The sequence below is a fragment of the Protopterus annectens genome, chromosome 2.part2 (genome assembly GCF_019279795.1).
Source record: "Protopterus annectens isolate FY-2018-M chromosome 2.part2, PAN1.0, whole genome shotgun sequence".
Taxonomy (NCBI): Eukaryota; Metazoa; Chordata; order Ceratodontiformes; family Protopteridae; genus Protopterus; species Protopterus annectens.
This window is the reverse complement of record NC_056730.1, coordinates 449,174,443-449,199,457: the sequence shown is the minus strand read 5'-3', so window position 1 is coordinate 449,199,457 and position 25,015 is coordinate 449,174,443.

The window sequence follows — 25,015 nt, the reverse complement described above, 5'->3', positions numbered from 1 at the left end:
GTATATATATATATATATATATATATATATATATATATATATATATATATATACATATATATATATATATATAGATATATATATATATATATATATATATATATATACATACACACACACACACACACACACACACACACACACACACGTGTGTATATTGAAAGATGAGAAAAAAGTTATTGGTGATGGACAAGACACAGACTATGAAATTAATGGATCTACACACTCAAAGGCACTGGCAAAGCCATGTGAAAATAAGTTACCCTAAATGGTACAGACAATGTGGGCCAAGGGTAAGGAGCAACATTTTGGATGATGTTTAGTATTAATGGAAAGAAGTATTAAACACTATTGTGATGAATATAGAAAGCAGCCTTTTGTTAACAAGGAAAATCAGTGTGTAATGTAAAAGAGGACAGGATGTGCAGTCATGTCATGTCTAAGCAGTATGACAAGGCAGGGTACCCACAGTGCAGATTTTACTGCATACCTATTGACATGGGTAAGTATCTTTTATGTCCCTTAATATGTGATAAATTTTATCACATGCACACCCTTGAATGTATTATAGTGCTTATAAAAACATAGCTGGGATTCAGAACTGTGCTTGTAGTAGGACTGCACAATGAATTATATGAGTGCAATTATGAGACTCATAGCACTACAGTGCTAAAAGGATATAATCTGGTGAAGGGTGCAGTAAAATCTGGCAGTCTAGGGAAGTGGGTGATACTAGTTAGCCATGTGTTATCTCCTGGATCTTTTCAATGATATCAGAATAACTGTACCATGCTATTTGTGGAAAAAAGTGCACATTATTTGTGTTTGGAGTCTGCATGTCCTCCATGTGTTCATGTGGGTTTCCTCTGGATGCTCTGTTTGCCTTCCACATTCAAAAGACATGAAATAGGTGGACTGGACTCTGCAAATCAGCCATAGGTATAAGTGTGCATGTGAGTGCATGGTATGGAAGAACAACAGCAGTAGGGCTATCCTACCTTTGCTCTACATGACTGTCACTGTGAAAGTGACTCCCCTAACCCCATGTGCAAAAATAGAAAAAGGGGTAGTGGATGGATTTGCTTTGTTATGTCTATAAACTGATTGCTCTCAATTATAAGTTGACCTGAGTTAAACAGCCTATTTATAAAACAGCATGTAACCTTTTCAAGTTTAATCCAGAAATGTTCATTACTACACTATCATCTTAGGTTCATAGGTACATAGGTTGGTACTAGGCTATCTTCCCGAGGGCATTTATAAGCCTAGCCAGAATGTGTTGGCTTTTGCCACCCCCTTAGATTACTTCCCTGTGCCTCTGTCCAGCAGAGCCACTAAAGTGATCCCCGAGGTAAACTTTCTGTTTCCCATCCACTCATCAAGGTTTCATTTGAAGAGTGTTAGCAAGGAATTCTGCCTAATGTAGATTGGGATCTTATTCCAAAGTATGGGAAGTCTCTGGGACAGGAACCTATCCCTCCAGCACATCCTGTTTATTATTGTGGTGAGATTTAGATCTCTAGAGCATGTGGCTCGAGGGGATAAGTTTTTCTTTAGGTGGAGCATGTCCATCATTTCAGGGTTGGACATGGCCTTGTATGTCAGGCAGAGATCACCTCTCTGTTGTTGTTTGTCTTTCTGCTTTTTCCCAGTAAGGGGTCACCACAGCAGAACTCTGGTCCGCTAATGATTGGCAGTAGATTTTTTACGAAATGCCAAGGTGCCAGCTCGACGCCCAACCTTCAACGAAAGCACACCCATTTACGCATGCATGTCTTTTGAATGCTACCCAACTCGGGGAGGAGATGCAGACTCCACACAGAAGGCACTCCCAAGCCACGCCGCAAATCGATCGGGAGAACCTCTTGCTGTGAGGTAACAATGCTACCGCCATACCACCGCGGCATTGAGTAGGCGGTATAAAACTGAGTACAGCTGGAGTTTCTTCAGTCGAGCTACATAGGGCATCTGTTTGAGACCAGTGATCCTCTTGGAGAGGTACTTCTGTGGTCTTTCCAGATGTTGCAGGTGTCTTGTAAGGTACATCCCAAATGAGGTGTTGTACTCTATGATGGGTCTGATGAGTGATGAGGAGAGGGGCACAATAACCTCTTTTGATCTGGATGCGAACCCTTTTGTGATAAGGTGGGCCACATAGAAGGATTTTCTAACCACTTTGGCAATGTGATTATCAAAGGTGAGATTACTATCTACTTGGGTCCCCAGATCCCTTATTACGTCTTCTGTATTTAGGAGACTACCACCTATGTGGTAGTTTGTGGGTACTTTGTTTTTTCCAAAGGGGATGACTATGCACTTTTTGGCATTTAGCTTGAGGCCATGATTTTGACACCAGGTATCCATCTCAGTGAGACCATTTTGGAGGATATCTGTGTCAGACAGAGAGTCAGTTATAGCCCCTAGTTTGCAGTCATCTGCGAACATGGTCAGCCTTAGTCCTCCTGTGCTTGCTTGTACCTCTGAGAAGTATATGCTGAACAGGAGGGGTCCTAGGACTGAGCCCTGGAGAACGCCACTTGTAACCAGTTTAGAGTCGGACCTAGCTCCCCACAACTCTCACCATGTGGGTTCTGTCCATAAGCCAGTTGGCAACCCATCTTGTGATGTAGGCATTTATGTTCAGGCTGGTGAGTTTGTCTATAATACCAGAATGGGGAATGGTGTCGAAGGCCTTAGCGAGGTCTAGTTAGGCTGTGTGTACCACCTTTCCCTCATCTATAGCCTTGGTAACTGTCTCAAAGAAGTCCACCAGGTTTAGAAGGCATGATCTGCCCTTAACAAAGCCAAACTGGGTAGGGTCCAGTTGAAAAAATTAGATGTTGGTAGCACACAGCAGAAATGTTTATTAGAACAAAAAAGTAAGCCCTTTCGCGGATGGACTCAGCTTCTTCAGACTAACAATGAATTAAACCAACATCACATTTAAAAAGTCTCTCTATTCATACACCAACCCTAAGGGGCAAGGCCTTAATCATACAATAAAACATTAAAGTGCTAGTACAATATACAATATACAAACATCAAACACTACAGTACCTATTCATATTCCAACCTATAAGAAGCAAAACTTGAGTCACTCAAGGGAACAATAAAGTACTAGTGCAATATATACGTATAAATTTATCTTTCCAAAAGTATATCTAATAAAAAACATTAAAAACATATATGAAAAATGTTATATATATAAATATCTATATGTAAATTAATCTTACCTGCATTAAAATGCATAAAAATGCTTAAGAAAAATAATAATAGTAGTATATGTGTACATAGGTACTGTAGTTTTTGATGATTGTATATTGTATATTGTACTAGCACTGTAATGTTTTATTGTATGATTAAGGCCTTGCCCCTTATTGGTTGGTGTATGAATAGAGAGACTTTTTAAATGTGACGTTGGTTTAATTCATTGTTAGTCTGAAGAAGCGGAGTCCATCCGCGAAAGCGGTTACCTTTTGTTCTAATAAACATTTCTGCTGTGTGCTACCAATGTCTAGTTTTTTCTTCAAGTTTGATACCTGCAAGTTGTTGGTTGCTTAATCCGGTATACAGTTTATTTCTTTATTTTTATGAATAGGGTCCAGTGTTTGGAGGTTCCCAATGTCTCTGTTAATGAGTTACATGATGATGCACTCCATAGCCTTGCAGACCAAGCTAGTCAGGCTTATAGGGCGATAGTTCTCGGGGTCTGTTGTGGCTCCACCTTTGTGGAGTGGAATACCAGTTGCTGTGTGCCACTCTATGGGTATGTAGCCTGTGGAGAGGCTGAGTTTGAACAGTGTGTTTAGGTGAGGGGTTAGTTCATCTTTGAGCTCATGTAGGATGCATCCTGGAACACCGTCCAGTCCCATTGATGCTGTGTTTTTGGCTTTGGAGAGGGCTGTTTTAACCTGAGTGTCTGTGATTTTAGGGACTCTACATTCTTCTGGTATGGTTATGGGGCCTTTTGGGGGTGAGAGGGGGGTGAAGTTTGCGTTGCACCTGTCTGCCAGGATGTTGGCGATATCGGTCGGTTCAGTGTATTTTGTGCCATTCTGCACTAACTCCGAGCAGATCTGAGCATTGCCACTTAGATTCTTGACATAGCTAAAGAATACCTTGTGGTTATCTTTGGAGTCCTTGGCAATTTTTCTTTTAAAGCTCGCCTTGGATGATGTTATGAAGGATCGTAGTTTCTTGCTGATACTGATCAGGTATGTCTTCCCTTCTTGGGGTTTTACTCTTTTCTGTACTAGTTTCCTCCTTCTATTGTATAGCTTGTTTATGGCAGGAGTCCACCAGACTGGTTTCCTTTTCTTGGCGGAGTGAGTCCTGGTTTTGCTTGGGATGGCACGATCCATGCATTCTTGTAGCTGCCCATAGAATGCATTAATAAATGATTTTTCAGCTTGGACAGTGTTATCCTTCAGCATGGGGGCTTTGAAACTTTCCACTTTGGTCTTAAGTAACATGAAGTTTGCTTTTGAAAAGTTTTTCACTGTGGTTTTCTTGTCCAGGGGTGGGGGCTATCCAAATGATGTATGGATATCCAAAGTGATTTGTTTATGGTCAGATCTAACCAGCAAGGGGTTGACCTCTGGTGTGGAATACCAGTCGCCCATGTTGATGATGACCAGGTCCAATATGTTGTCACCATTGGCGGGAGTGTTGACCAGTTGAACCAGGGCATTTGAGTTTATAAATTCTAGGAAAAGCTCGGCAAGCGAGTTAGTACTTGAGTATTTCTCCCAGTTAATGTTTGGGTAATTGAAATCACCCAATATTAGGGTGTTTGGTAGGACCTTTATGTTTCCCAGTGTTTCCAGAAATGTGGAATGGGGGTCCTGGGACATGGTGGGTGATCTGTAGCAAGCTACAATTTGAATTTCAGTTTTGCCCATTGTTAGTTGCATGTGGATGATCTCTGAAGCATCGTGCTGTGCCACTAACCTGGAGGTGTTGGTATCCTTGATGAATATGGATACGCCCCCGCCTTTTGTATTTTGGTTTGGGTTTTGTGGCCGAAATGTATGGTATGAGTTGTAGCCTGGTAGTGTTGGGGTGCTCTCTGGAGCCTTAAACCAGGTTTCTGTTGCTGCACATATATCAATTTTCTCCATACTGAGGAGTACCTCGAGTGCGTGCATTTTGAGGTTTAGTATATTAACTGGAACTTCCTAAAAAATCCTCTCCTTAGATGAAGCTGTAATTGAATTCAGTACAACTTTCCTAAATTTCCTCAATAGCTTTGCATCTCCTGGAAGGAACAGCTTGAAAACAAATAATGCAGTTTGGTTATCCAAAAGAGTAGAATGCTAATACTGGATAATGAAAAGCATGGAAAGAATAGCACAAATGTAAAACACCTCAATAGCTTGAAAACTTCAGAATGCTTCGCAATCGTACTAAAAAGGAAATAAATGAAGACAAAAATATACTATAATAACTTTCATAATAATACTAAACACAACTCTAAAAGTTTTGGAAATCCATTAAAGAAATCTTACATCCCAGACAAAAATTCAACCCAGACTCTTCTCTCAGTAACTCACCACTCAAAAGTGCAATACAGTTTAACTCTTATTTTGTAGATAGTTTAGCATCTCTAACCAAGGATTCCTCACCATCAAATTCCAACCCTGTCCAACAGCCCCATGTCACCACATATGCATTCACCTTCAAAGCTGTACCCACATCCTATATAAAACTACTCTTGAACAAACTTAAACCGTGGCCTTTTTCAGCTGATGACCTTCAGGCGAATAAATAAAAATAACCACCAATAGCATTGCCAATCCTGTCTCATTCCTTATAAATAGATCAATTCAGGAATCCCATGTTCTCTCTCTCTCTGGAAAAAAGTCACACATTATCCCTCTGCACAAAGGAGGAAATTCAACAGACATTGATACACCTATAGCAATCTTATCTCTCTTCGACAAAATCCTAGAAAAATGTATTCAAAAACAATTGCTAGACTATCTCCTGCAGGAAGAACTCCTATCCCCTGCACAACATGGCTTCTGTCCTTCCCATAATACTAGCACTGCTTTTCTAACCTATATACATACTGCTAATAAAACTAGAAATAATGGTAAACTAATATCTTACTTATTTCTAGACTTGTCTATAGCCTTCAACACAGTTTGTCACAGCAAACACCTACATCAAATGTCCTCACTAGGTCTCTCTCTCTCAGCCCAAACGTCTGTGGTTCAAAAGCTACCTGTCTAATAGGTATCACTCAGTAAAATGGCACTCCATGTTCTCTCCTTACTTCCCAGTTACCACCCTTGTACCACAAAGCTCTATCCTTGGTCCCCTCCTCTTTAACATTTTCATTAACACCATCCATACTTCCACACAACAGGCCACACTAATACAATACATAGATGATTCCACTCTCATGGTGCACGTCCAAAACATTATTCAGGAAGCTTCAACAGCCACTGAGACATTTATTTATTTATTTATTTACATTTGTTGACCGGGAGTGTCCGACTGGACGTAGGTCCATTTTCAGTGGAGGCCCGGGGAGAAAAGCTCCACAGTTAAAACTGACAGCAGTTAACAATTTAACATAGCAATTACTTACAACATATTTACAGATGAAGAACATAGTACATCAGTAGACAACTAGAATTTTTATCTGTGAAGTACATAACAGACATTAACAAATGTTACAATAAGAAGTTCCTGCTGTATAATAAGTACTAGGCTTAAGAGCATCTGAGCTTGCTATAATCAAGGTAGTTAGTGGAGTGGAAAGAAAGGTAGTGGTTGGATGGGGTGGGTGATATTAGAGTGGGAGTTGTAAGGGCATAGCCAGCATGTTTTTAGGTGCGCTTTTAGTAAAGTTTTGAAGTGGGTGCACGATGGTATGGAGGTAATTGTGGGTGGAAGGGAGTTCCATAATTTGTATGTGGCTTGGCCACATACAGACGGGACAGACCAAAAAAGAAAGGAGGAGGGAAATAATAGACATGACTTCATAGCTCACAACTCATGGTCAACCCAAAAAAGACCAAACTACTAAATGTTTTCCCCAAATCCTTCTCTCATGAAACAACTATTAGGGGTGATAGTGGATAGTGGGTCCTTTCTCCTACAACTATAATATCAAAATTAAAAAATAAATAAATAATAAACAATGTTGCCATCAAACCATATTTTATTGCCCTAAATCCCAACTTCAAAACTAAATACAACCCACTATACACTTACCTAATACTGAAATTACTACAGAGTGGTGACATACACCCAAACCCCGGACCGAACACACAAGCTAACTCCAAGTGCCTGCACCTATTTGCTATCAGCCTAAGAAGAATATGCAATAAAATAACCTCCCTGCATGCTTGGATACAACAAAATAAACTAGATATATTAGCCCTAACAGAAACCTAGCTGCACCCCAGCATAAATGATACTGAAATTATACCCCCCCCCCCAGCTTGGCCACATACAGACTGGACAGACCAAAAAAGAAAGGAGGAGGGAAATTTGTCCTTCATTGCTCCATACTTAATATAACGTCATACCCACAAAATATACCCAAATTCCATAATGCTGAAATATTAATAACCACCCTAAACCTTAACAACTCTAAAACATCTGTATCATCTGTATCATTATAGTCTATATCCCAACTGGAAATAATATATCAGTCCTGGAAGATATACTGTCCTGGACTACTAAAAACATCAAGGCAGAGGCAGTCAAACTAGGGGACATGAACATAAATTAGCAATCCATCACTGAAAACTCCCCCTCCACAAGTATTAACCTGTGCAGCTTCAAACAACTAATCACTGACCCTAGAAGGTTCAACAAAGCCTTTAATATCCCCTCCACCTTAGACTGGATCCTTGTATCTCACACAACCAATTTCTCTTCCTTTGGTACACTCTCAGTCTTATTAAGCAACCATCTTCCAGCATTTGCCAATCAGAGCCACCACCCACCTTCCTAAAAAGCATTCTATAAAAACAGAGAAAATAGAAATACTACTATACTTACCCAACAAACACTCAACAAGTTACTATTAAATATAAACTGGAAACCCCTAAAATTTTTTCCCCTCAGTGATGCCACACAATACTTCAATACTACATTCCTGAAAATATTTGATATTGTCACCCAAGTATAAACAAAAAGAGTAAAGAAAACAAAAACCCCATGGTTAACCAATAACTGCATTGACCTCATGAACCAAAGAGACAGAGTTTGAAATAAATGGAAACATATCAGAACCCAGAAAAATCTCCAAGCCTTTAAAACACTGCTTACAGAATAACCAAACTAGTTGACAAATGTGAGGAATCCTGCTACTCTAACCTCAAGCTACAATACAAACACAACCCCAAAAAGTTTTGGCACTCTATATCTACCCTCCCCTGCTCAGGAACAAATAAGGACAACTCCCCTTCACCCAATGACATCCATCACAAATAACTGAGGAATTTAACAAACACTTCATAAAATCCATAGCAGACCTACTCACCACCAAAACTAACTCAGGACACCCCACAGAAACTTACACACTAACTACAATAACTCAACACCACCCACAACAGACCAAGCCCATAACAATGCCAATAACCAACAAAATAACTCCAACACTACTTTCTCATTTCAGCCCATACCCACCTATAAAATAAAAAAAAAGTTGTTGCTCAAACTAAAACCCTGCTTTGCATCAGCAAACAACCTCCCACCCCAATACCTGAAACTCATTGCTGACTTGATTGTGTATCCAGTCAGCATCCTGATTAACAGATCACTCTCAGAAGCCACAGTCCACATTATGGAAACTGTCACACATAATGCCAATTCATAAAGGAGGACACTCTAAGGAAATATCCAATTTCTGACCACTATGAATGCTATCCCCTTTATCCAAAATCATGGAAAGGTGTATTCACCAACAATTAATGAAATATCTACTGCAAAACAACCTTCCCACTCAACTCAGCATGGCTTTAGGCCAGATCATGGTCCATCAGCTGCACTATTATCCTTCACAAATGCAATTAACAAGGCCAGGGACAAAGGATAATTGTATCTGCAGTATTCCTAGACCTCTCAAAGGCCTCTGACACAGTTTCACACAATTTACTGCTGTACACACTATCCAACCTAGGATGCTCCACTTCCCCACTTCAGTGGTTCCAAAGCTATTTTCATGATCGGAAGCAAGCAGTTAAATGGTCTAACCAACTCTCCCAATTCCTACATAACTCTACAGGAGTCTCCCAAGGCTCCATCCTAGGACCCTTACTGTTTAACATATTCACCAATAATCTATATACTTCCTCTTTCCCAGGAACATTAAATCAATATGCAGATGATTCAAACGTAATCTGTACCTCTCGTACTCTCCCCAAACTGCTAATCAAAACTCAACAATCATTCACAACAATTGAAACCTGGCTCACAGAGGCCCAACTCTTTCTAAATTGCAAAAATAAACAAATTCATAATCTTTCACCCCAAAAATACCACCCTCAGCCCAGACCAATTTAATATTCTTGCAGTTGACAAAACCATCATAGAAAATGTACAGGAAACTAAATGGTTAGGTGTTATTATTGATTGCAAACTCAACTTTGACCTTCATATCCACCAAAACATCAAGAAAACACATAAAAAACTAGAACTTCTTTACAAAATGGAAAATTCCTTACCACTCCAATGTTCCTGGGGAAGAGGAAGTATATAGATTATTGGTGAATATGTCACATCTAGATCAAGAGAGGTAATCGTTCCCTTTATTCATCCCTCATCAGCCCATCATAGAATACAATGCCCCTTTTGGGATGTACCTTACCCGACACCTGCAGCAATTAGAGAGACCCCAAAAGTATCTCACCAAGAGGATCAAGGGTCTCAAACAGATGCCATATGCTGCTCGGTTAAAAAAACTCCAGCTCTACTCAGTTGCATACCACCTACTTCGAGGCGATCTATGCCTCACATACAAAGCTATGTCAAATCCAGAATTAATGGACATGCTCCACCTCAGTAAATCTAAATCCCTTAGAGCCACACGCTCGAGGGACTTGAACCTCAGCACAGAAATAAATAGAACTTGCTGGAGGGACAGGTTCATAACCCAGAGGCTCCCTTCGCTCTGGAATAGAATTCCAGTTCATGTGAGGCAGAGCACCTCACTGAATCTCTTCAAGAAGAATCTCGATAGGTGGATGGGGGATCGTAGGTTTGTCCCAGGGATTACTCCCGTGTCACTATTAGACAGAGGCACAGTAAACTAAACCTTAAAAAGGGCACAGTATACTCAAATCAAGGGATGGCGTAAGCCATACAGAATCGGGCTAGGCTTATAATTGTCCCAGGGCAGATAGCCTAGTATGAACCTATGAACCTATGAACCTAAGACTACCCTGGCTAAAACCTTCCTGCGCGTCTTATTATTCTATGGTGCTTGTATACTAACCAATCTGCAAAACTCCACCAAGACTAAACTGGAACAATGCTACAACGAAGTAGAAAAGTTTGCAAGAAAATCTAACTACTGTAAACATCACTGCATACCAATAAAATAACTAAATTGGCTGGAATTATCAAACCAGCTAGCATAAATACACCTAACTATAATTCACAACCTATTCTATAGTCCCACTGCCTGTCTTGTCCTAGTAAACCTAATCCAACATTACAAACCTAACAGACCAGTCAGATCCAAAGATAAAAACAAACCTTCCAGAAATCCAGGAAAATCACTATACTCACATTCTATCACCAAGTTATGGAATGCCCTCCCACCTAACATCAGGCTAACTACCAGCCTACCTCCTGTTAAAGCCTCCCGAAAAGAATATACAAACACATCATGGATATGAACAGGTCTAACTCCAGGCTACTCCACCTCTTGCCCTCCTTATACCTTCTCTTACTACACTAACCTTCTTCCTCTAAAACTAATCTACCAACTATCATAGCACAGTTATGAAAACTGTGCACCTCTCTGTCCTCAACATTCTACTTACTTACCAAATGAATAATTGTATGCCTAACACACTCCAAACTGTCCCATGATAATCAAACTCAGTCTAAGCAAATATTATTACCCTAAAGAAGCTTATTTCAATCTTGTATATATATAAACTGTCAGTGTTCTACTTTTACATTTTTAGTATGATACAAACAACTGTAAGTGCCAGCCTATAAATATCCATCTGTGTATACTCATTTAAGTAACCTATTTTATAATATTTGTAACCAAGAGTATTTGTGGAGCTTTTCTCCCTGGGCCTCCTCTGAAAATGGGTTATGAAACCCAGACAGACTGTCCCGGTAAACAAATGTCAAATAAATAAATAACTGATAATCTTACATTCCACCTGCATATACAAAATTGCTTAAGAAAAACGCATCCAAACTAGGGATGCTTAACAGAGCCAAAAACATTCTCACCAACGCAGCTGAAACTACAATTGCCACCACTTATCTCTTCCCCACTCTTCTTTATGGCTTCATACTTCATACTTACTAACTTCCAGTCTTCACACAAATTAAATCTTGAACAATGCTATAATAATGTTCCAAAATTTGCAGCACATACCATTTCCAGAACCCACCACTGTATAGCACCACTAAGCCTAAATTGGTTAGAACTGCCACATCAACTAACACATGCACAACTTCTTACCACCTATAAAATTATCCAGCATCCATCTGCCTGCCCAGCACTAAAAACATTCCACACAACTATGTTCCCATTCGATCATTGCAATCCATTGACCAAAAACCCCTTCATTTACAAACCTAGCAAATCTGCTGGGCGTTGTTTGTATTTGTATAAGCTTGCTAAGGCCTGGAACTCCTTACCTGTATCCATCAGGTCTAAACCTTCCCTCCCATCTTTCAAAACCATGCTGAAAGAATTCCTACCTAAAATTGGACTCTGTTCTTGCTCAAAACAAGGATAAACTATATCCCTAAATATGAACAAGTACCTTTTTATTCATTATACCTCCTTACTCTCCATTCCTCACTTACTTCCTTACTGCTATCTAATTCTCTTCCCTGACTTTCTCTCTAAATATATCATAAGCCTGTTTTTCCCTCACTTCATATTGCAATTCCTATTTGTATTAGACTAACTGACCTATGATTTCTCTACAAACTGTCTAAAATTTCTTTAAATATCAAATGATTGTCATATACCTTGTATCGATTCTTATCCAATATTTTTATATTATGTCTTATTTGCTGTGATCATTTAAACTGCATATGTTTTTGTTTCTTTTTTGAAGATTGTAAAATTGTTCTTAAAATGTTTTGTAATAATTTGGAGCTTTTCTCCTCATGCCTCTGCTAAAAATGGGCTTCTATCTAGTCGGACTTTCCAGTAATCAAATATCAATAAATAAATACATTTTGACAATGTACATCCATTCGTTCTTATGGCAGATGAGAAGCTGCCAGCAACACAGCAATTAAGTACTGTGAAACTCTCTGTGGGTATCTGTGTGTGTATGTGAGTGCATGTTTATTTGTGTGTGCACACGTGTGTGTGTTTCTGTAGGGGCATGTTTGTAACTGTCTGGATGATGATGATGTGTGTGTGTGTGTGTGTGTGTGTGTGTGTGTGTGTGTGTGTGTGTGTGTGTGTGTGTGTGTGTGTGTGTGTGTGTGTGTGTGTGTCTCTGTGCATCTGTGTGTCTGTGTTTTTGTGTATGCGTTCATGTATGCATGTTTGTAGGAGCTTGTGCAACTGTGTTGTAAGGACTGGAAGGAGAAACAGTTGCACGATTACCTGTAAGTGTGCATGCCTTAATTCAGAGGTGTAATAATGAGCCACTAAAGAGATTATGTTCCATGTGGCTTTATCATGACTCTGAATCACATTATACTGCCATCATGCCATTGGGCACTGTAGTTCCACCCAAACAGCATTATCAGGGATATTTTTTAAGAATCCCAGCCTGTATCTTTATAGGTTCATAGATTCATAGTTAAGTACTAGGCTAGCTGCTCTTGTAGATTATTATAAACCTATCCAATTTCTCTTAGTGAGTATTAAAGCCTGTACCTGTTGTCTGTGAGGTAAATACCTTAACCTTATGCTAAAGCCCAACTCTATTAATGGAAATCATACTGTAATTCAAGAACTGCGTGTACTAATCATACTTTGATAACCCTAAAAATTTGAACTGGGGTGATGGTTGTTTCAGATGAGATGTGAAAATATGGAGGTAGTAATAATATTTACATAAGGGTCCATGTATAACACCCTACTTGGGAGGTGCTAGACGATGTCTCCTCTGTAAAAGAGGGTCACTGAATATTTATTATAATGCCATTCAGATTTATTTTTATCTCACAAAAGTGTGAATTGCATTTACGGTCACCAAACTTTCATACAAGTTCCACTTTTATGCATTTTAAATGTTATTTATTTATTTAGTTAAATCTGTTAATGGCTAAACTGCTGATCACAACCTGAACTATTTCAATCTCATTCTGGAGACAAATTAGATGATATCCGCTTAAATTAAGAAGCGCAACTGGCATGAATAAACTTACTCCGGGATTCAATAAACTCTGTGCAGGAATAGTGCTATTCCTGCACAGAGTGAACCATGTTCATTTCCCATTAGCTTTAACAGCAGCTTGCCTTGCATATTCATGAAGGTGTGCTACTGCTAAAGCTAAATGGACATGAACACTACTGAGTGCAGGGGGCATGTTTAAGTAGTGCACGCACATCTAACATGACCCCTGCACTCAGAAAGTGCTGTATGGCACTTTGTAAAAGCATTTCAGTGTCCACTGACACTGAAATCAAAGAAAAGAGTAAAACAGTGTCCATGGACACAGAAATAGATATGGGATCAAGAAATCAATGCAGGGGGGTGTGTGACAGGTTCTGTCACACACCCTGCATTGTCAAAGTGCCATATGGCAACTTGCAAGTGCTTTCAGTGTCTGAAGACACTGAAAGCAGGAAGTCTGGATAGGAAGCAATGCAGGGGGTATGTGACAGGTACTGTCACGTACCCCCTGCATTGTCAAAATGCATACAGTACTTTGCAAGTGCTTTCAGGGACTGCAGACACTGAAAGCAGCCATCCCAACAGGAAGCAATGGAGGGTCAGACACACACGCACATACTGTCACACACACCCTCCATTGGGAAAGAGCTGTATGGCCATAGTCCTCAACTGTACAGGTTTCCACAGAATACCCAGATGCCTGCCTCACATACCTCTCAACCTCCTAGAGCAAGAAATTTCTACAGAGCCATAAATAATGAGGGGATAAAGGCCCAAAAATAGGAACACATTTTAAATATTGCTCTTACAAACATGGAAAGTTTATAGAATAACAGGTTTTGCATTAGCATGGATTTCCTGAAGGGTATGATGTCTGAAAACCAAATGCCCATCAGTATGTTCTGACTTAAACCTCAAGTGATTTGCCAAGAATTTGCTAGAAAATCACAGTCACACTTTCTAACTTAGTAAGAGCAATATTTAAAATCTGTTCTTATCTGTCTTCCTCTTACCATTTCCCTTACTGTGACTGACAAGGAGTACAGATACATGTAAGTAAAGTGTTTTTTTTTTACCATTCTAAGGTATGTTTAAGCATAGCTGAGCGGGTGTGTGCGTTATGGTCTTCTGCTCAGCATTGCTTAAACACCCCATAGGAGATAAATAAAATATACAGCGAAAATCCTAACACTGAGATAGCATAGTGATTAGAATCTCAGCTTTCCATGCAGGCATTCACGGTTTGAGTACCAAGGCAGACACTTTATTTTTACATGGGAAAGCAGTGTTAAAATTATTAATTTTATTTTAAATTATGTAGTAATTGACATTTGTCAATCAGGGTAGTGTAGCTGGTCTAAAATGGAAGTGTGAATGCATATAATATGTGAAATCACCCATGTATACACAAGTGTCCCATACAGTATAATCACACCTCATGGTAATGTAATGTAATGAAAGCACATAGAGGGACGTCATGTAAAGTAAATCATGTACACCTACTAATATGTCAGTAAAGATTAATTAAGTCATTATTCTGATATTTCCTAAAAATGAAAAGTGGGCAATGGTTAGCAGAGCTCTGCTATGCCTGGCTGGTTTAAGCATTGCTTAGACGTAAATGCTAAGCAGCAGTCAGCTCAGCTAAGTGGATTTGCACACTGTTAAGCAGTGGTCAGCAATTACCCCTTTAAGCACTGCTCAAATCAGCTTAGCGGGTTTGCGCACTGCTTAGTTGAGCTCAGGATTTACAAAATGTTCCACTGTGGGTATGTAGCCTCTCTACAGGCTACGCACCCACAGAGTGGTGCACAGCAACAGTTATCCTGCTCCACAAAGGTGGAGCCACAATGGACCCCAGGAACTATCGCCCTATAAGCCTGACTAGCCTGATCTGCAAGGCTATGGAACACATCATCATGGAACTCATTAACAGAGACACTGGGAACCTCCAAACCTTGGCCCCTACCCAGTTTGGCTTTGTTAAGGGCAGATCATGCCTCCTAAACCTGGTGGACTTCTTTGAGACAGTTACCAAGGCATTAAATGAGGGAAAGGAGGTCCACACAGCCTACCTAGACCTCACAAAGGCTTTCAATACCATTCCCCCTTCTAGTATTATAGACAAGCTCACCAGCTTGAACATAAACCCCTACATCATGAGATGGGTTGTCAACTGGCTCATGGATAGAACCCACATGGTGAGTGTTGCAGGCTCTACATCCAGCTCTAAACTGGTTACAAGTGGCATCCCCCAGGGCTCAGTCCTAGGACCCCTCCTATTCGGTATATACTTCTCAGGGGAGGACTATGGCTGACCAAGTTTGCAGACAACTGCAAACTAGGGGTCATAATTGATTATCCGGCTGATACAGACACCCTCCAGATGGGTCTCACTGAGACGGATACCTGGTGTCAAAATCATGGCCTCAAGCTGAATGCCAAAAAGTGAATAGTCATCCCCTTTGGAAAAAACAAAGTACCCACAAACTACCACATGGGTGGTAGTCCCCTAAATACAGAAAATGTAATAAGGGATCTGGGGACCCAAAGTAGATAGTAATCTCTCCTTTGATAATCATATTGCCAAGGTGGTTAGAAAATCCTTCTATGTGGCCCAACTAATCACAAAAGGGTTCACATCTAGAACAAAAGAGGTTATAGTGCCTCTCTACTCATCACTCATTAGACCCATCATAGAATACAATGCCCCATTTGGGATGTACCTTACAAGATACCTGCAACAGCTGGAAAGACCACAAAAGTACCTCACCAAGAGGATTACTGGCCTCAAACAGATGCCCTATGTAGCCCGACTCAAGAAACTCCAGCTGAACTTGGTTACATACCACTTACTCAGAGGTGATCTCTGCCTGACATACAAGGCCATGTCCAACCCAGAATTGATGGACATGCTCCACCTAAAAAAAAAACAAATCCCGGAGAGCCACATGCTTTAGAGATATAAACCTCACCACAACAATAAATAGGACATGCTGGAGGGATAGATTCCTATCCCAGAGGCTCCCCATGCTTTGGAACAGGATTCCAATATACATCAGGCCCCTCACTAACACTCTTCAAGAGAAACCTTGATGGGTGGATGGGAAACAGAAAATTTAAACTCTGCTGGACAGTGGTGCAGGGAACTAATGGCTCTGCTGGACAGAGGCACAGGGAACTAATCTAAGGGGGTGGCAAAAGCCAACACATTCTGACTAGGCTTATAAATCCTCTTGGGCAGATAGCCTAGTACTTACCTATGAATCTAGGAACCTATGATGGCAAAGGGTGGGAATATAGCCTTATTTAAATGACACAGGTGGGAATACAGCCAGAGTCTGTTGTAGCTTACTCTGAGTAGGAACTATAAATAAAAATATATTACGAATATCACAGCCAAAGAGAACTAAACTTTTAATGGGTGAGCACTTTCGTTCACAAACAGTTAAGCATGAACTTCTTCAGACACATTCAAAAAACAACTCCTCCCTTAAATACATTAAAAGTCACATGACTAAAATAAATTAAAAAATTACTTTTAAAGAGTCCCTTCCAAAAAATTCTAAAATATTTTTAAAACATTTTTACAATAGCATTTATATATCATACACAGTGGTCAGCAATAACCCCTTTAAGTACTGTTTAAATTGGTTTAGTCACCACAGACCCCAGGAACTATCACTCTATTAGCCTGACAAGCCTGGTCTGCAAGGCCATGGAATGTATCATCATGGAACTCATCAACAAAGTCATTGGTAACCTCCAAACTCTGGACCCCACCCACTTTGGGTTTGTGAAAGGCAGATCATGCCTCCTGAACCTGATAGACTTCTTTGAAACAGTCACCAAAGCCATAGACAAGGATAAGGCAGTTCACACAGCCTATCTTGACCTCACCAAGGCTTTCGACACCATCCCTCATTCTGGAATTATAGATAAACTCATTAAACTGGATAGAAATCCATACATCACAAGATGGGTTGCCAACTGGCTCACTGACACAACCCACAATGTATACGTTGCAGACTCCAAATCTGACTTCAAACCAGTGACAAGTGGAGTACCAGAGGGTTCAGTCCTGAGTCATCTCCTGTTTGGCATCTACTTCTCGGAAGTAAGGGCTAACACAGAGGGTCTTTGGCTGATAAAGTTCGCAGAGACAGGAAATTAGGTGCCATAGTCGAGTCCCCAAATGACGTGGACATTCTAAAGTAGGGCCTCACTGAGACAGATGCCTGGTGTCAGAGCCATGGCCTCAAGCTCAATGCCAAAAAGTGCATTGTCATTCCCTTTGGTAAAAGCTCTGTACCCATGAACTACCACATAGGCGGCAGTCCACTTAAAGCCGAAGGTGTGATAAGAGGCCTTGGTACTCAGATGGACAGTAGTCTCTCCTTTGATAATCATATCACCACAGTAGTCAGGAAATCCTTCTACGTGGCACACCTTATCATGAAAGGGTTCTCATCCAGGAAAAAATAGGTCATTGTTCCCCTCTACTCGGCTCTCATTAGACCCATTATCGAGTACAACCCTCTTTTTGGAATGTACCTCACAAGACATCTGCAACAGCTGGAAAGGCCACAGTAGTACCTCACAAAAGGGATTGCAGGCCTCAAACAGATGCCCTATGCTGACCGACTCAAAAAACTCCAGCTTTACACCATAGCATATCGCCTATTCCGAGGTGATTTCTGCCTAACATACTACAAAGCTATGTCAAACCCAGTGCTGTTGAACATGCTACACCTAAAGAAATCCCAATCCCTCCGAGATACAAGCTCTAGGGTCCTAAACCTTGTCACCACAATAAACAGAACATGCTTGAGGGATAGATTCCTGTCCCAGAGACTTCTCATACTCTGGAACAAGCTACCTATCTATGTCAAGCAGAGCTCCTCATTAGCACTCTTCAAGAGAAATTTTGGTGAGTGGATGGGAAATAGGAAATTCACCCCGGGGATCATTTCTGTGGCTCTGCTCAACAGATGCACAGGAAAATAACTTTCTTGGGTGGCAAATGCCAGGGAACATGTTGACTAGGCTTACATAGGCCTTTGGGCCAATAGTCTAGTACCTACCTATGAGCCTATAATAATATAATATATAACCACATATTCTAGCTTCTGCATGCCTCAATATAAGTAGGAACTATGTCAGGCATTGGTGAGGGCTCACGCTTTCAGGTGCAGAGCTGGGGCATTTTAGAGTCCAGAGTCCTGGCTGGGTTCCTTGTAGCAAACCATCATGACAGACTGCTGCAGGGTCAGTACCAGGGCTCACAGTATATAGCGGAGGCCTGGGACCATCTGGCACGTGCTCTCACCAGTGCCAATGGCATCTCCCAAACTGGTGAGCAGGTAGGGCATCACTATGCTGACCTAAAGTGGAGGAAGGGGGTGCTTTTGGCTCAGTGGATTCAAGACGTTCAGGACAACCATACTCCAGCAGTTTGTAAGTTTCCCAGATGTATCTGTACCAAATTCAAGCCTGAGTATGTGATAAACAGATGTGCATAATGTTTGTTTTCTCCCCCTACAACTGCAGCGGAGAGGACTAGCAATGCTGAGGCCCATGCAGACAGACTGACAATGCTGCACTGACAGGCTGGTGACTATAGATCTACCTTGCAGTATGCAGTGAAATAAATAAGAAGGAGTAAATTGTTTACTGTTTTCTGCGTCTAACGATTAAAGAAAAGTTTGACAGACTAATAGTCATCTACAGCATATGCAGTAGTAGAGCACTGTGTCGTATACATACAATAAAAACCTAAACCACTAACTGTTGTGTTTATTCTGGTATGTTGTTGGAGAAATATGTGTACAGGTTCTGCACAGAAAATATGGCTTTGACAGCATGAATTAACAGAGGCTATTCTGAGAATCACCTAGTATGCAAAACAGTAGATTGTGGAGCTGTAAATCAAGATATACATGAAATATGACATATATTATGCACTAAGATCTGGACCCTGAATACTAATGTCAAATGTATTATAATGTGTCCCCTGCTGCAGTACCTTGTGTTAACCTTTGCTTTCCAGATTGTATAATTTCAAAGGATTACTACATGGTACACTATCTGTCATCCATGAATTTCAGGATTACAAGGCCAGACTGTTTAACCCATATGTTATTAAGCAGAAAACAGTAAAATAAAAGACAGCAGTTCCCCATTAAGTCAGTGTGATGAGAAACAGCCTTGTAGTTCATTATAGCACACCCAGACACAGTTTGAATCCAGGGAGTGGTATTGAGATATGTGCATATATACACTCAAGAAATCTTGAATATTTGTAGAAACAGTCAGATAGTGGTAACAGATATTTTCTCCACAGGTCTTACAGGTAATGAAATGTTTGTAGTAGCTGTTTGAATTGTATAAAAATGCACTATATGCAACTGTCCCAGTATCCAACCCCCTGCCTGAAAATGACACCAGGATAGGTACAGCCCTGTTCCCAATACATCTCTCAAATGTCACACTATCATGGCTAGTGGTCACTGCTGCCAATCACTTTGGACACAGATAGGAATCCAGGTGAACTATGCTAGTAGCAGACTCACACAACATCATTGCAGGGTACCCCTTCCTTGTCCAGTATGTAACCCTGACATGTACAAGCTCCCTCCAGTAAAGTAGCCACAGTTCACCCAGTCTGTCCCATACCATTACATGTTGACAGTCTAACAGGTATGTATATGCCACAGAAGCTATGGGCCATAGGTAGATGTAAAGTGAGGGCTGACTTGCAGGGTATTGAGCAGTACTGTTGTGAAAAATAGAAGTCGATACAGTTGTTAGTAGACTTTTTTCTCTCCCACACCCATCATCTGCATCAGTAATTATTATTCATATACTACGGGTATGTTGTTCTCAAAATATATTGTTGGGAGACGTGTTCTATTATTGTTCATACATTTCATCGGTTGCATATTAGCATACCTTATTCAAATATGATTATTGGTGGCCTGTTGCCATCAACGTAATCTGCATGTTGTTAAAATGCTTACTGCTGTTCCATGTGTGCATGTGTTTTATTTGCTATACAGCTGTTTCAAACCTGTTGGTTTGGGTTAATGGGAACACCCATGCATGCTGTTATAACTAATTTTGAAATGTGCTGTTCATGACTAACCAATATATCTGGGAAAGCCACAATGCCATAGCATGTTTGGGAAGGCCACTCCATCTGGCTGTGGCACCGGGCCCCAGCACGTCTGGGACCCAACTCAGAACATCCTCCTCCACTGGTCCTGCACCACCTTCAGGTGGAACCACCTCATTGGACAGGGCCCGTTCATCCCCTGGACATGAGCATGTAGTGGAGCCCATCATCTGCAGAATGTTCTGGGGTATGGTGTGCAGAGTCATCCACTCCAAGTTGGGTGGGCAGCTGCACCAGATGGAGGGTCATCTGGCATACCTCAAGGGGCAGGCTGCCCCTCTTGTCCAGCCCCCAGCGCAGCCACCTTCAGGGCCATGAAGGTGCAATGGTGTCTGCCCTTGGGTGGAGGTTTCTCTCCCACTGTATCCATTTGGGGGCTCAGGGGCCTCTGATTCCCATTGACCCTCCCATCCAAGGTGTTTACCTCCTCATGTGTCATGTACCGTCCCTGTCTGCTGTCTTGTGTGTCTTGTCTGTCTGCAAATGCTACCTAACGTACCTCGCCAAACATACCTACAGCCCTTCCCCAACATCCCACTCTCACCTAAAAAAAAAGGGCATCTGTCCCACAAAAAAAATCATTGCCCCATACATAGCTCTACATTTCACCCCATGTACAGTGAAATCATCAATCTACCCACAAATTATTCTACAAATGTCTGTTGCCAACATCCCTACTTGTGGGGTGTGAGGCTATAAATTTCAAATTCTACACATTATTCACAGCTGTTGCTTTTCAGAAGAAATGTAGAGCTATGGACCTTTTCTACACCTGTCCTGCACATCCCTAGCTGGTTATCCTAATGTTTTACTCCCTGCTTGCCCCAATTACATCACTTTTCTATCACCCATTTTTCTTTTCTTTAATTAAAATTGGTGCGGATGTAAGTGGGAGTAAGAGGTGCTAAGTGAAGCTAAGTGGACTTAACCATCTGTTAGCATCACTTAGCTTCATGCAAAACCATGAAAACCCACTTGCAACTGCTTAAAAGTGCTTTAATCACTCTGTCTCAATCAGCCCTTGTTCTATCCAGCAACGAAATAATCAGCCATGCCACATCTCATACCCAGGACGCTATGCACTACAATCACAGCAATGTACCACTACACCATCTGAGCTGGGAGGACTTGCTTTTACAAACATATCATGCCTTATGGTCATTTAACATGAGTGAAAAAAAGTCATCACTACCAAGTCTTGAACCCAGGAGCCTGTGCACTACAAACACAGCAACTTACTTCTACATCATCTGAGCTGTTGGAGTTTATAATGTTTTTACAAACATATCATGGACTACAGTCATTTAACATATGAGAAAAATATATATCCGTAGTACTCTTATATACATATATATGTATATACAAATACAAATACAGTTACAAACTGAAGCAGTTGCTGGTGTTACAAGGTTTGTTGTAACATAACATCCCTGAAGGATATGATGTATGAAACACTAATGCATGTCAACATTTACTGACTGCAATTGTCACATTATCTTACTGATTTCTCAGAAACAGAAATTGTCTGAGGAACAGAACAAACATAACAGGCAAACCTCTGGGCAGTCTGTGGACATCTGGACAGTTGAGAGGTATGTCCGAGACATATCACTGTCAGAAGTCAAATCACACAGAAAATACATGTCCAGACAAACCCCGTTAATCTAGCAATCCTCTATGTGTATAACAGCAATACTTACTTACAATCTGTACCCATTTCTGGAGCTTTGTCCCCCATGTTGTTAGGCTGTCTCCACATGTCTTGTCCTGAGATGTATTTCCGCCTACTGTCTGTGAAGCTGTAGCCCCCACACCTCCATAATGTCCTCCACACAGGCAAGGAAAAGGGGCAAGGCCTACATGAAGGACTTAATTATAGTACTGTGTTGCTATGGCACTGGCTAATGGAAAAAGAACACAGCTGTTATGGATGCAAGCAGCAAGTGGGAGACACCAATTGGTACACAGGCCATCACCTGCTCATGAGCATTACCTACAAAAGGCAGGCTGCTGCCTATGCAACACAGGTCTGAGCTCATCTACACAAAGACAGACTGTGACTACACAAACCTAACTATTTGCATTATTCTCAGGAAACTCTTCAGCACAGCACTATAACAGGTATGTCAATCATGTAAGCTTGTAATGGAATGCAGAAGGGGATGCAATAATGTGAAATAGGAAGTTAAACACTAGGTTGCAACAAGACCTGCTGGACTCACCTACTGCTGTCTGGCACCTATGGCCATTCCTGCTTGCCCTGTCTGTAGTGACATGGATCACATCTCTGGCCCGAGTCACCCCAGCAAAGGTCAGCTCATGTATGACTATTACTGGAGTGTTTGTTTCCAATACTAGGTGTGACACTACTAGGCCAGCTGCCTGGGATGTTGTAAATATTCATATGCCACCTGTGAATGCTACTATGATACATATGCTGGTCTTACAAATGTGAGACTTATACAGGGTATGTGTATAGTACACAATAGGTGCAGAAGTGTGTGCTGAACTGTATGTTATATACTGAGCCCATATCTGATAACTGTCTAGAGTTTTGCAGACTGACCACATGCCTGCCTCATATTTGTAGTCAATGCCTCATACAGTTGTGTAATGTCTGGCACATCACTGGCAACACATTGAAGACTGAAGTCATAATAATAATAATAATAATAATAATAATAATAGCATACATTTGATTGTCAGATGTCATATTCTCCAGAGTAAACCTTTGAATGCAACACCGTCTTTGCTGGCAACTGTGTGTTTCATTTAGATTCATACAGTGATACTATTTTCCGGCCTTTGCCCACCAGTGATGTATGCCTTTGTGCAGATGTCTTGCTCTAACAGGAGCTAGGTGTCTTAGCATGAAACCCATGTCAATGCAAGAGTACCTTGTCCTGTAGGATGCCAACATTTGTGCAGTCACTGACACCTGCTTTGCAAATCTGGAGCACACACTAACCTTGCCAGGTTACTCATCCCATTATATGTGTAGACCCCAATAGAGGGCTGCAAAGCCACAGGAGGTGGAGTGTTAAACATTATCATACACATACACACCTTCAGGCTAGCCAGTCATCACGACACATGGGAGATATCCCGAGTGCAGTTAACAGTTGACAAAACACTTACTCAAATCATAGTTAGATACAGGCCTCGAAGCATGACTATGGACACCCACCACACCTATTGGCACTGACTGGAGTCTGTCAGGATTCAATCATCCACCCTGCTCCTGGGTGACTTCAGCTACCCACCCATAGTGTGCATGACCTATGCCACCTAAACATGAATGCAACGAGATTCCTCAGCTTTGTCAATGGCAATGCAGTGGATCAGCTGGTCAACACTCCTAAGACATGTGGAAATATCTTGTACCTAGTCCTAAAAAACATGAGTGGTCACTGTAGCCCTCCTACAGTATTATCCTCCTTGGTAAGATCTGACCACACAGCCATCACTGTTCAGGTCACCATCTCCCCTGTCCCCCCTTGTCAAGGTCAAACAAAATTAACTTTATACAAATTGTTGTAAATCTCCTCAGAGCAGGTAGACGTAGCTTTACAGCCAATGTCCAATCAGTTGGAACTAGCAGTATTGTCCAAGCTCACACCACAATACTATGTCAGCACCTACATAGCTGTATGGACTCAGCAATACCTGACAGGACAACATCATCTCCCTCAAGGTAGGGTACATATCCATACACAAATGCATAAATACCATAATACCTGGAAATAATTGCTGGACAGGGCCAAGAAGGAACAGGTGCCTTATTGGAAGCAATGTCACCTTGGTCTGCACAAGCAAATAAGGTCACAGATGAATTACTAGAAGGCTATCTTTGAGTCCAAATTGGACACATCCACCAAGGCTAGTCAATAGGCCTTCCACACATATGTCTGCAATCCCAGAGGCAACACACAAATCTGATCTGTAGTGGTGGTCAATAACACCACACACACATACGGCATAGATATAGGTAACCTGCTGCAGACAGGTGAAGTGTAAATATCACCCCCTGTTCCCCCATTGATACACATGTGCATGCACAGCACCTGCCTCCCTCCCCTCATCATCAGGAAGCAGGTCCATAATGCCCTCTCAAAGGCAACACACAGAAGTCTCCATAGTCCTGATACCATCCCTGGCTGCATCCTACATTAATTCAGGCATGAGCTCTCAAATCCATTATGCACTGTAGTCAACCAAAGCCTGAGCACCAGTGTCATCCCATCTGCAGAGAGGACAGCCACTGTCATCCCTATACACAAAGGTGGAGCAGGCCACCGACCCAGCCAGTCATATTCACATC